The following is a 13,484-nucleotide window of genomic DNA, read 5'->3' as shown; positions in this document are numbered from 1 at the left end:
TACCACGCACACATCATACAATGATATTGTAACACAAAGTGCTGTAATAAAATAGTAATGGTAGTAATGAAATAGAATAAATGAAAAATACTTTAAAAAAAAAAAGAGAAGACCCCCTCATCCCCCCACCCCAATCCCAACCCCAGCCCCACCGCACAAGGGGCAAGGTTAAAAACATAATAATAATAGTAATAATAATAATAATAATAATAATAATAATAATAATAATAATAATAATAATAATAATAATAATGATAAAATTACAAATAATAATAGTAATTCTAAATAAATAAAGGAGTTGCAGATGAGCTGAGGAAACAGTCATGGTATCTTAATGGGGAAACACTGAGAAAACTCTTAGTTCTTAGGATGTAAAACTCAAGATGGGAAATTAAGCTCACCAAAATAAATTATAAATAAATAATATAAGTACATAATTATAGATATCTATTTTGTTTGAACGTAAGAATGTTAGCATTCTGAGTTATAGAGAGAGGTACCTAACAAAGTATTATTCAAACCATCCATCTGTTTTTTTCGACTGAATAAACACTAAAATCAAAAGTATTACACAATTATCAAAACCTTACACTCAAGGAGCAAAACATCGGCCCAGATTTGCACCACTATAAGCACAATGTCAGCCTCACACTTTTTGCAAAACAATACACACAGTGATTTGCAAAACACTTAACACACTTGTATACATTGGACACAGAAGTATATCGTGATGTCACTTACTTGCAATTCCAAAGCACTGACTGTCAAATGACCACACCTATGAGCCAATTGGTTAAACACAGCCATCAGGTGCACAAACACATGATTGCTTAATTGTAGACACACCAATCAGGTTTAAGCACTATACAAATGAAGCAGGTGAGTTCACCTGCAACTGGATACAGTATTTCATGTTTGTCACCACTGTGTGGTGTTTTTTTACAAAATGGGCCCTGTTTTCAAAATCGTGTTTAAGCAATCAAAAAACCTGTAAATGTTGTTTTTGTGATCACATAAGCTATGCCATGCTGTTTGCCATCATTTTGTTACATGTATTGTATGTTTTGTCGTGTTATCATGGTCTGAGTGTCATAATTAAATAAATGAAATCTAAAATGAGAAGTTCAACTAATTAAAAAGGCATTTTGACGGAAGCATCATGACCTTCCATTATTTTTTAAGTATGCCTTTCAAGCACTTACACACAACTTACAATCACAGCTGATTCTCACTTCAAATAATAAAACTTGTCAGGCTGTCTTTTACAAGCAGATTTATTGAGGTATTAGCAGGGGTAATGTTTTCAAAGATATGTGTGTGCGCGTGCCAAACACTACAGAACAGTCCTAAGCAAACCTGCAGATATTTGACCAGACGTAAGGGACCGTAGAAGAAAGCAACAGATTTCTCCTGAAAGCATCATGTTGGATGGTCTGTTGGTCTTGTGTGTTGCATATGAAAGATAGCGCATCATGTGACAGCCAAAAGAATTACTGTCTTTTCTGCAGGGTGCACACATGTCACTCATCTCTTAGAAAGATGCATGCTGTGGGTAAAGCCGTAACTGTGTTTCTTTGCTGTTGTTTATGTATGAGTCTCAATTGAATTACATTATGCTCTTTGTCTCTTCATAGGTGTAAAGTGATACCTGCCCAGCTTCCTTCAACATGCAACTTAAGGTAAGTAATGCTGCTTGAATAACAAACTGTTTTTCAGATTGGACTGCACAGTGAATAACAAAGGGCTCAGTCAACACTGCCCCCCACTGGTTGACGATTGGACTATTATCCCTCCACTGAGCAAAGACAGACATGAGCTAGTTGAGACAGACACCTGAAAACAAGCTTGTTCAGTGGCCCTGCACACAGCAAGGTGACGGTGGTTCAGCTGGGCTCTAAACCCTGGTGCTTCCTGAAACCCTCTGACAGACAAAGACCCTCGTCACCCCTGCGGAGTCTATTAATAACTCTCGAAGCTCACAGATAACCCGCTGCTCTCTAGGAGTAGAGAAAATCCATGTCGGCATCTCGACATGCGGAAGATGCTGGAACTCAGGCAGTGTTTCAAAATTGATTGTGATCGCTGTGACCAGAGAGAATCATTGCAGCTGATGACCCTGTCACATGGTTTGATTTTGTCTGTTGGATGTGTGAGCCACGCTGCTGCCAAATCCTCAGTTTTAAAAAGCTGCAGTATACAGTTAACAATTGTAATAATACATCTGAATTATACATTGCTGCATTACATAATTTACACATTTTTCTGTACATGTGTAAGCTTTTTTTGACAGACATTTAATTCTGTTGTAAAATCCCTCATTAACAGTCCTTGTCAAGAAGATTGTTAAAAAGATGGCTGTTTCCTGCAGTGTGCTGTCAATCACTTCATCTGACACTTACCCTCCTACAGTGGTTTCAAGCTTTAAAAATAACTGTGTATATATATACATTTATATATTTTTTCTTTTTTATATATATATATTTGTGTATATGTATTTGTATATGTTTATGTGTATAAATATATGAAATATCAAATCCTTTCTTTTTTCAATTTTATATTGATGATGATAATGATGAAGATGACTAAATGTGACATAGTGTTACATGCATTTAAAGATGCATATGAATGTGTGAATGTGTATGAATACTACTATGTTTGGAGATATCTATACTCATATTTAATAACCTGTTCTTATAAGCATTTTATATTATTATAATTATTGTTTATTATTATTATTATTATTTATAAGTTTTTTTTATTTGCTTATATTTAATTTTCTGATCTTGTATGGGTGGAGGTAAACAAAATAAAAAATAAAAATTGTTAAAATGGTTTGAACCTAAGTAATGTATCTCATGTATGAAATAATAGACACAATAAATTTTTTTTAAAAATAACTATATAGGAATACACAACCTTCATGCTGATGGTTTTGTTTGATTTTGTAGCTTACAAAGAGGCATCAAAATTAACTTGGGTTTGTTTCTTAACAAGCCAAAAAACCCTTATTGTAGCTTTAAATGCACCACTTGGTCAATTTTCAACCCCCAACAGTTCATGATAATTGGTTGGGTTTGTTCATTTCTCAGTTATGTAACTGTTTCTGTATTCTTTTATTGGTACATGTTTGTAGGTTTGCATTGTTTTGATCTTTTGTGTGTGTGCGTAATTCTCACTGAATAATTGACAAGCATCCAGCCACTTTTGGCTCAAACACAGCATTGGCTGTGCTAATCCACCCTGCTCCACACCCTGTTGAAGGCCCTTTGTCATTCTACACTGACAAAATAAAGTGTCACATGTCAAGTCCGTTAGCTTTCCTCGCTAATCATTTACATTTAAATGTACTGCCCTTATTGGCAAGTACAGTTTGATTGAACTGTCCCTTCTAACTGTAGTAAATTCATACAGTTGCCAATTTGTCATCTTTCAAAGAAAATCTTTCTCCTAATTAAACACTTTAATTCTGTCTTTCCATCCTCCTGTCCCGTGAAGGTTTGCCCGGCAGAGTCATTACAAGTACGAAACTTCTGACTTTGTTGAACAACCTTGAACACACAAAGACAATGTCGGCTTTTGAGGTCTGGAAGAAGACAGGTAAGAGAAAGAGCATACACACAAACTCACACCAAAGTCTGTCTGAATTAACCAGGTTTGAAATCATGGAGGAGACATGGAGCCTTTTCAAGCAGCTGATGAATCCCTGGAGGAAATCAAAGCCTCTTTTCTGTTCTGTCATGTGTTTATCCATTAAATTAAGCAAGGACTCAACTGAAGGACACATTTAGTGGTTTGTTTATTTTGTATTTAACTTTTCCTTCAATTCAATTTCTGTAATCTTTCTGTTAGAAAATAAAGACTCATATCAGGAGGTTGACCCAGAAAAGGGCTGACAAGTGCAAAGCCATATGCGTCCATGTGAAAGAGGGATCTAAATTAGGAGGCCTTGCCATTCACATATTTACATATCTCAGTCAAAAAGAGCATGTAACTGCAGCACAAAAGCCTGGTTCATACTTCTGCGTTGACCCTACGCCGTGGTGACCAACGCGTTTTTTTTGGTCCAGCTCCATTTTCTGATTGCTTTTTCACACCAATTCAGAGCGCATTATGTTAATTTAGAGCTGATACATGTTACTGTTGATAATACAGCAACTATTAGAAGGAAGAATAGAGAGGAGACATCAGAGGAGATGAAATGTATGGCGATTCAGAAGTGCTGTAAATGCGGGAAATACGATGTAAACCAGCGGACCAATCACAGGGCTTGCAGTCTGCGTCATTTCGACAGGTACTTTAATTAGGGATGAAGTGCATGTCAGGCTACGTGTGTTGTTACAGGGCTACACAGACCTACATGGAAGGCTTTGGTGTCGATTTGATGCAGAAGTATAATCAAGTCTTTAGAAATATATTGTTTGCAGTGTGTGCATGTGCAATAGTGACATTGCATGAAGTGTAATTTGAGTAGGGATGGGCAAAGATTTTCAAATATTCAAATATTCGTTCACTTAGTAAAAATCAAAGAGTTATTGTGTATATTTGCTCATTTTTAGAAGTACAATCATCGTTTTCCCTGGTGCTTGGTTGTAATACAGTATTCCCGCCAGACGGTGGCTATAGAGGCAGGCTTAAAGCTGAATGCTAACTGCATTAAATAGCAAAAGAAGAAGAAAACATTTGTGACAGTTGCAGCACTTTTCTCCTGAACATGGCTGTAAAATGTAAACACACACGCCACACCGCGTCACAGAAACACCGGCATAAAGATTGAGGCAGACACTGTGTCGTCCTGCTGCTGGTTAACGGGACTGGGTTATTAGAATAATTGTTGAATAGATGCCATTGATTATCGAATATTATTTTGGCTTGAAATGCCCATTCCTAAATGTCAGTCACATGACCTATAACACATCGTGCTGTTGCCACTTGGTTGTTCTCCAGGTTTAATCTACAATAAAAGTCTGTGTCACATTGCTTTAATGCAGCACTCAAAGCATGAGTTCTAACTAGGTTTCCTTGGCTTTTGCAGCCAACCTCAAGTGGACCCAAGGAAGAACTGCAGTTTTGTTGCACTTCTTCATTTTTCATATCTGGATATTGCTGCTTGGTTTTGCCCATCAACAGAACTTAATGAAGTGGGCTTCTAAATCCAAAGTATGAAAACTAAACTAACACACCTTCTCAGTTGTCTCTTTAACTAAGGAGTGAGAAACACACGTGTCCATATCCTTCAGTTGATCCTGAAAAATGTCCCACTTTCCATTTTGGCGTCACATATTTTGTGTACAGCTGAATATCTTTGAAAGAAGCATTCATCTCAGTGTTTTGCAGTTCTTGTGATTTTGTTTTCATAGTTCACTCAGGGTTAGGAAATCCCTCTGATGGGATTTTGGCACGGTTTGTGGAGCTGTGTAAAGTGTTCTGTATTTGGCAGCAATCGCTGTCCCAGAGGCATCACTAAGAAACAATTCTTCTTTTCATTCCACGCTGAAATGCTTCATTGTTTTCTATTTATTAGTTTTTGTTTTTACTGCTCGTGTCTTTTCTTTTTTCAATCAGTCAGAATCAGATTAGGCCCTTCAATCCACCTTGCATTGTGTGCTTGTTATGTCATACTGGTGACAGTATCTGCTATTTACTTCATCATCTACATCTGCTTCCTTGCTTGAAATTCCAGTTTTAAAGGTTTTGATCTTGAGGTCTGTAGTCAAGTTATTGATCTGTTATGACCTATAAGGAACCAGTTCAGATCTGGACTCCCACACTTTCACTGTGGAGCTAGAAAGGAAGTAACAGCTAACATATCAACAGGCTATCAAGTTGGTACATCCCTTCATCAGTGTTTCAAAAAGTTAGGCCCACACAACTGGGAGGCTCAGCAGTAAGCTCTGACATCCCAAACCCAACCCCTCCATGCTTGCTGTCATCATCCATCAAACCAGGAATGAGTCATGATTTTTGAATATTCAAATAACCGTTGTGTCTATTATTTCATCTTTCTTTTTCAAAGTTATAAATCTGGGCATTGTTTGCCTTTATTGATAGGACATCTCTAGAAAGAGAGGAAATGGGGGGAGTAGAGACATGCAGCAAATGGTTGAGGTCGGAAGTTGAACCCACAACTGATGCGATGAGGATTATAGCCTCTGTGCATGGGGCGCACGCCTCAACCTCAGCCAAAGGTGCCCCTATTATTCATCTTTAAATGTCAATCAATCAATCAATCAATCATCAATCAATCACCAATCATCAATCATCAATCAACCAATCATCAATCATCAATCAATCAATCAATCAATCAATCAATCAATCAATCAATCAACCAATCAATCAATCTCTCTCGCCTTATTGGAATAACCGGATAATAGTTGGCAGTGACTACTGAATAGTATTTTGGCTTGAAATGCCCATCATTCCCACTGTGGATGTTATTAAGAGGACAGGAAGGTCAGCTAGGGTGAGGGGGAGCTCATCCTCCTATTCCCCCCATTTTCATAAGAGAAGAGGAGAGAAAAGAGAGGGAGAAAGAAAGAGGATAAACCACATATTCTTAGCTTTGTTTCAGTCCCCCAACTGGCATTACCTCTTTTCATCCAAAACGTGCTCCCTCCCAACCCTTTATTCTAAAATGACCCATTTGTTCCACATCCATCACAGATAAGCAGGTAAAACTGTGTCATCGCAAGGTGATGAAAATGGTAGCATGTTATCAATGTGTCGCCCAGAGCTGCTGCTCCACATTTAGAGCAGTGAGGTGAATAAATGTGGATGGAAGTGTAGGTCAATAATAAAAAATATCACTGCGCCTGTGGGATGAGGGGAATATTTTCATACTTCCTTTTCTTAGACAGAAGTGAAACTCGCAGAAATCAATTTGAGATGATTTATTGTTCTGTCCCAGAATTATTGTTCGAGGTTTAACTTTTTTTATGCTCTTAAAGAGACACCACAAGTCATGATATACAGCCCTCCCTTCAGCATTACATCAATCTTCATAAACGATCCCCTCTACAACTTTAGAGCAGAAGTTTCTGGAAAGTGTACCACACTCCTCAGTTTTAACATACTCTTCCTCAGATCTGATCTTTCTCCAAATCAGAATTCACTGTGGAAAAGTTTATTATTTATAGCCCATCAGTAATTTTCCTTGCAAAGAAACAACACGAGTGTAGACTCTGGAGAGGTATGAGGCTGCATCATTTCATCATATTTTCTTCAGTCTTCACAGTTTTGTTGTCGTCCCAGAAGAAACTGTTTGACTGTAACTGCTGTGTGGCTTTGAGTTAGTGTTAATGAAGGGTTCTGGGAGATTGTGCATGTAGAGACAGACTTTTATTATTTTCCCATGCTAAGTAGAAGTAGTATTTAACATTTCTAGTGATGTTGAAGGTCAATAATGTAAAAGTAAAGACATCTTCACACGGTTCCTCTCAAACCAGGGTGTAGAACTCAACGTTAATGTAATGATGCTGACCTTTTCTACATACATTCAACCACTGGTTCCAACCTGCATGAAGACTGTTAAGTTGTATTATAAATGCTTTGTATCCCTGGGAAACATCCCTCTAAACAGAGTGTGGGTCTTTATTCTGGCCAAAGAGTGTAGGTCTTTATCCTGGCCATAGACTGATGGGACTTTGTGACTAAACTTGGTGTTCAGACGGCTTTTATGAGACCGGCAAAGCAAGGGTGAAAGGCCCTTCATAGACTGAATGTGAAAAAAAGTAATGAGATAGAGAGGTGCAGCCAGTCTGAAATGACAAAGAGAGTGAAAAATTAGAAGCCATGTCTGTGACTTGAATGACTTTCATCTCTCAGTGAATAGAAGGAAGAGATTGACTAGAATAATTTAGAATAAAATAAATAAATGATGTGAAAATCTTTCAGTCCATCCAGGAATCTTTCTCTTTCACTTCTCTTGTCTGGACTGATGATGAAAGTTTACAGAGAGCTTATCAGGAATAAGTGGCAAGACGGAAGCAAAATATAAATGTAGCAAAGCATTGCAATATTTGTTTTAATGATAGTATATACGTTTTTCCGCTCTCACAGTGTCTTATTTCTTCATTATATCCCTGTAATCGCAAACACCTCAGTGCCTGTCCAAGTAGCTGTTTGGCCCATAGGCTGGCCTCTTCATCCTAAAAATGCCGCAAACAAGAGAGGAAAGTAAAGAGCAGCAGGGGGGATTAAAGAAAGCAAGTGCTGCTTATCAAAACAAGGCACAAGATTTCTTGAGAAGCAGTTATGCTCTAAAGAACTAATGAACACATCCACTGCTCTGTATGAGCGTTCAAGAAAAAGCTTAATTGGGTTTGTATTCTGCTGCTCTTCGTACTACCCACTGTGTGTCTCTGCTCTGCTCTCTGTCAAACCTGCGGCTCTCACACAGCAACGACACAGACAGTTGACACAAAACAGAGTCCACAGGGAGGTACAAACCTGGTTTAAGTGTCGTGTCATGTCCTGTCCTGTCTTACGGCCACATTCCACCAGATCCGTGTCCGGTCTGTCTCCGATCCGTCACAGCACCGGATCTGATAGGTTTCTATTCTTGTCAATGTGTTAACTCCAACTGGATCCGCTCTGTTGCGTTCCGGCTGCGTCTCTGATCCGGCAGGATGGAGCCCTCCATATCAGATTCGCAAGACTAATATTTTTGCTGGATGCTGAAGCATGACACATCAATCTCAACATAGCAGATCAAGCAGGACAGGAAGTCAGGCACCAAAACAAAGTTAAAACATTCGGTTCATTTTCAGGATAAAACACTCTGTGTTATCACCAGATTGTTTTTAACTTAACCACGGCAACAAACTGTCATTTTGAGCTGAGCCAAGCCTGGAGTCAACAGGTCAGAGGTTTTCAGAGGTCGTTAAAGACAGTGGGGATACTGAGAGGAGTCGGATAAATGTTGATTCAGTGATTATCGTGGAAAAACCTCAGTCACATGACTCCAGCTGTGTGGCGGTCCTGCTCAGTTCTGCGTTCATCAACTCCAGTGGGAGTTGATGATAGAGAGAGCACAGAGCTGGACCACAGCCCAATTAAGTATGCAGTAAAACAGGGAACTGTAGTCCTCCATAGTTTATTGAAGCACTAGAGTTTTATAAACCCAAACCTTACATTACATTTCAACCGCTCTTTATCACTCAGCTTCTCCCAGCATCATCTGTGTGTTTTTTGCATTTCTAAGCTTCCCACATTGGTGCTCCCTATGCAGCATTTTTGGAAGCAGTTCATATTTACATTTCCTCTGATCCCCCATATTCACAGGATCTCTATACTTGTTGTTTTTGCAAATTCCAGCACGTTGCCTCTGAGGAACTCTCAGATGGAAAATATGGATGTTTTAAAACTGAGTTTTGGAATTGCTTGTGATACAGCATACAATGTAGACTCCATGCCAACCTAGGCATCTGGTCATTTAGACTGCTATAATTAATTTTCAGAAAGAGTAACAGTGTTGACATGAGATACCTGCATAATGTACTTTAAGAGTGATACGTCGTTGGTTTGAGACCAAAAATTCAGTTATATAAATGTTTCTTGCACCTTGACACTTAAAGTCAGTCTTGTTTTTCATCCTCGAAAAACATGCAGACATGCAAACAAACACAAACAGAGACGCTCTCTTTTAAGAAGTTCTTCCTTCTATGCAACACTGCATCTCAACTCTCATTGAACTTGAAACAGAGAACTCTCTGTTGACGTCTTATATTTCTTTGTGTTTCTTTTTTCTGTGTAAAGGAGACAGCTGTGTGATCTCCTTAAAAAAGAGTAGGAAAAAATGAAGTGTAGGTTAGATCCAAACCATGACCAAAGAGGCGTAGCGGAATTGAACGCTACAAATCATATAATAACAGAATCAATCATATAATCAAGTCAAATATACAAACTGTAAAAAGTCATACAACCATGAATGTCATCTGAGTGTCATATTCTGTACTTTGAACCCAGGAAACAGCCCCTATTTTAAAATACCAACTCCTTTCTTCCTGCCTTGTGGAGCAAAAATGACTTTCCAGTGTCTCTGTCTGCGATGGAGACATCTCTCTGAGGAGCTCCACACTCCTAATCTCTCTGTGCCTCCTTTCAGAAACTCTCAGATTCGGCTCCAAGCCGCTTCGCCTGCTTTTGCAGCCATAAAATGATCAGGGATGTGTTACTCTGCACTGGCTTGGAGAATGGATTAATTTGGAGCATTTCCTGCCCACCATGGCACTGCTGGTATCTTTTTATGTGGAGGGAATCTAGTTTGACTACCAGGCTTGGGATTTTGTCCATTGATGCGTTTACTGCTTTCAAAGAGTGAACATGAAAACATGAACATTTCTCCCTGTTGAGTTTTTATCATTTTACTCTTTTGTTATAAAAGAAACAAGTCCATACGTCTGCGTATTTTTTGAAAATCTGGTAGTAATCACAGTAAATGTTCTTTAAAAATGAACACAATCAAGCCTGTGTGTTTTTGGTGGGATGGTGGGTGGGTCTCTTTTCTTTTCTCTGTTAATGTAAATTTTAAAGAGATTTGTGTAGGGATTTTCAACTATATTGAAAAGATGAAAACCCTCTGTTTAAAATTGTCCACATTAGAAGTATTTTCTATTTTGTCCACACAACAATGCAGAAATGGTTGCATAAGTATGCTAGGCCAACATTCCTAAGTGGACGTAAACAAACCTGTAGCCTGCCATCTTGGCGCATGCACAAGTACGTCAAATTCACAAAATGTCACTTTTTTGCTGTCCACACGTCAACGACAAAACAGAGTTTTCAAATATCTCTACCTTGAAAGGCGTTTTTCATTTTCAGTGCCCCAAAACTTTGTTTATGTGTGGACATAAGGCCAAACGGAGAGAAATGATTACGATTACAGAAAAATCCACATAAATCTGGACAGGGCCTTTGTGTTTGTAGATTACTGTGTTTGTTTCTTGCTGTAAGTGCGTTAAAAAAACATCAATCCTTGATACACGAACAGTCGACCTCCACATCTCTTTTGTCCAATTTTAAAAAGAGGACAGAATCCAATACCAAGTTACAAAATCATAAATTTGTGGAAGCTGCAATTTACATACTTTCTGAATAAAAATGTTAAATCTTCCAACTCTGTGTGCACTTCAGGAACATCGTGATCACACTCAGAGCTGTTGCTGCACAGAGACTCCTTTATCTTTCACACGGCAGCATTGTTCCACGAACAGCCGCCCTTTGGCCTTCTGTGACTTACCCTCTATGTGGAGGGTGCTGATGATTGTCTGGAAAACTGTCGAGATAGCAGTCTTCCCTGTGATTCTGGTCGAGTGTACCCAACTAGAATGTTTTGTTTTACATTTATTGAGTCTAGAGTATATTACATTTTCACTTTTTTAATAACTGATGGAAAATAATGAACTTTTGTGTGTTTGTGCCTCTGAAAATTAAGGGGTATGTGTAGATCGCTGTTCATCTTTTCAATGCCATGAGAAGCCAAATTTATCCATCAGGAATTTTTAATTGACTCAGCAGAATTCCCATCTTTCATCTGTTCACCATGATGAAGATAGACCATGGAGGGGCCAGGGAGCTAAAGCCACTTGGGAAGCCTAAAGCTGACTTTCCTTTTTTTTTCGCACTCGTCTGCTTCTCTTCTCGTCTGCCTGAAGTTCTGTCACTGTAAATTTCATGGTGCGCATCTGTACTGTGGAACAGAAGAGCTTTCCTAAGTGTCCTCTCTTGTGAGGATGTGAGGTTGTGAGTTTGAATAATTGCTTTGAAAAGCACAAGTCTGTACCAACACAGTGAAGCTCGAGGTTGAGCAAATGCTTCTTGTGCTAGCAACCACACACTGCCACAAAGTTGTCTTCTTTCTTCCCCTTCTTGCATGTGAATTCAAAATGTTCGTCCATGAGCTCAGCCCTCTTTTACTTTTACTTTTTAAACTTGAGCAGGTTTTTTGATATGAAGATTTTTCACACACCAGGACATGGCTCTGTCCCTCTGTCTGACTGAATTAGGTTATTGTGCTGATTTAATTTCCAGAGGGAACCAAGCTAGTGGAAGGAAACATCATTTGCTAATTAACAAGAATGTCTCCTGGCGTTCATAAGAAAATGACAGTGCTCCCAGAGGCTTGTGAAAACCTAACTTTTGAAAGAAATCATGACTGTAAACAGTAGTCATTCTTGTTTCAAGTGCAAAATATATTGAACTATCACACCAGTGCTGTTTTAGATTAGAAGGTAAAGTGATCCAAATGTTCCTGTGGAAGTGAGATCTTATCCTCCAGCTATGGCTCCACCAAATATGCATCCATGACCTCAAAATGGGTTCAAATGCACCATAAGAATACTTTTCTCAGACTTGTAATGGGAGAAATATTTTCTTTATCAGAGAGGATTAGTCACCCTTAACATCAAGGAGAATCAAAGAGGGACTCTGTGGTCGAAGGTCTACCTCTGCTGTTCTGTATTTATGCCATATTTCTTCTACCAGCTTTAGATGGACTCTACACTCAGATTACTAACATGAGCAGTCATGGCAGTAATGTTCTTTGGCAGGCACGTTGATCTGAAGCTGTCAAAGTGAGGACTTGACTCACAGTGATCCTGTCTGGGCGCCTGAATTGAAAGGACTGTATCAAGCTTCATTTGTTCCTGTGACCTCTTTTGGCCTTCCGTTGGTGAGAGTTATAGACTGTTTTTCACAATGAAATCACCAACTCTAACTTTTACTTGCATTACTGTTGCCCGGATACCCTGCTTTCTTTTTGTTTTTACTCACGCTCAGCTAGTTGAGCTGAAGCAGGCCGGCTCATCGGCCGAACCGCTGGATATTCCTGCAGAACTCTGGAGATTTAGGACGCATAGAGGCAGAGGAGGCATAGAGCTACGAGGAGGAGAGCTGGTATAAGAAGACAAGGTTTATGGATAGGAGATAGAGGCCGTGTCTCTCCTCTCTCATCATGAGCAATGTGAGATCTCTGCCTAATAAGATGGATGAGCTAACAGGACTAGCCAGGAGTCAGACGGAGTTTCGGGAATGTAGCATGGTGTGCGTCACGGAAACGTGGCTGCACACCGAATATTCCCGACCACAACGTCTCCGTTGACGGTTTCCAGACTGTCTGGGCAGACCGGGATAGCACCGAGTGCGCTGTGGGCCTCCGACCATGTTTTCAGCGAAGGGAGATCTTGCATGTCATACTGGTAGCTGTTTACATACCCCCTCTGCCAACCCGGCTACGGCGTCCAACGTTCTCAACGCTGCCATTGCCAGACTCCAGACAGACCACCAGAGTCCCTTCAACATACTTCAACCCTGTATTTTGTACATAGCTTATTTTCTCTTCTGTGCATAATTTTATTATCATTATTTTCATTGTATTTGTATTTATATCTTATTAATTACTTTCTTCTATTAATATTATTTCATATTCTTACTTATTGTGTATAGGAGCAACTGTAATGACTGAATTTAAAATAAAGTATTTCTGATTC

Source organism: Notolabrus celidotus, chromosome 20 (genome assembly GCF_009762535.1).
Source record: "Notolabrus celidotus isolate fNotCel1 chromosome 20, fNotCel1.pri, whole genome shotgun sequence".
NCBI lineage: Eukaryota > Metazoa > Chordata > Actinopteri > Labriformes > Labridae > Notolabrus > Notolabrus celidotus.
The sequence above is the reverse complement of the archived record's forward strand: the minus strand, read 5'-3'. Positions refer to the sequence as shown.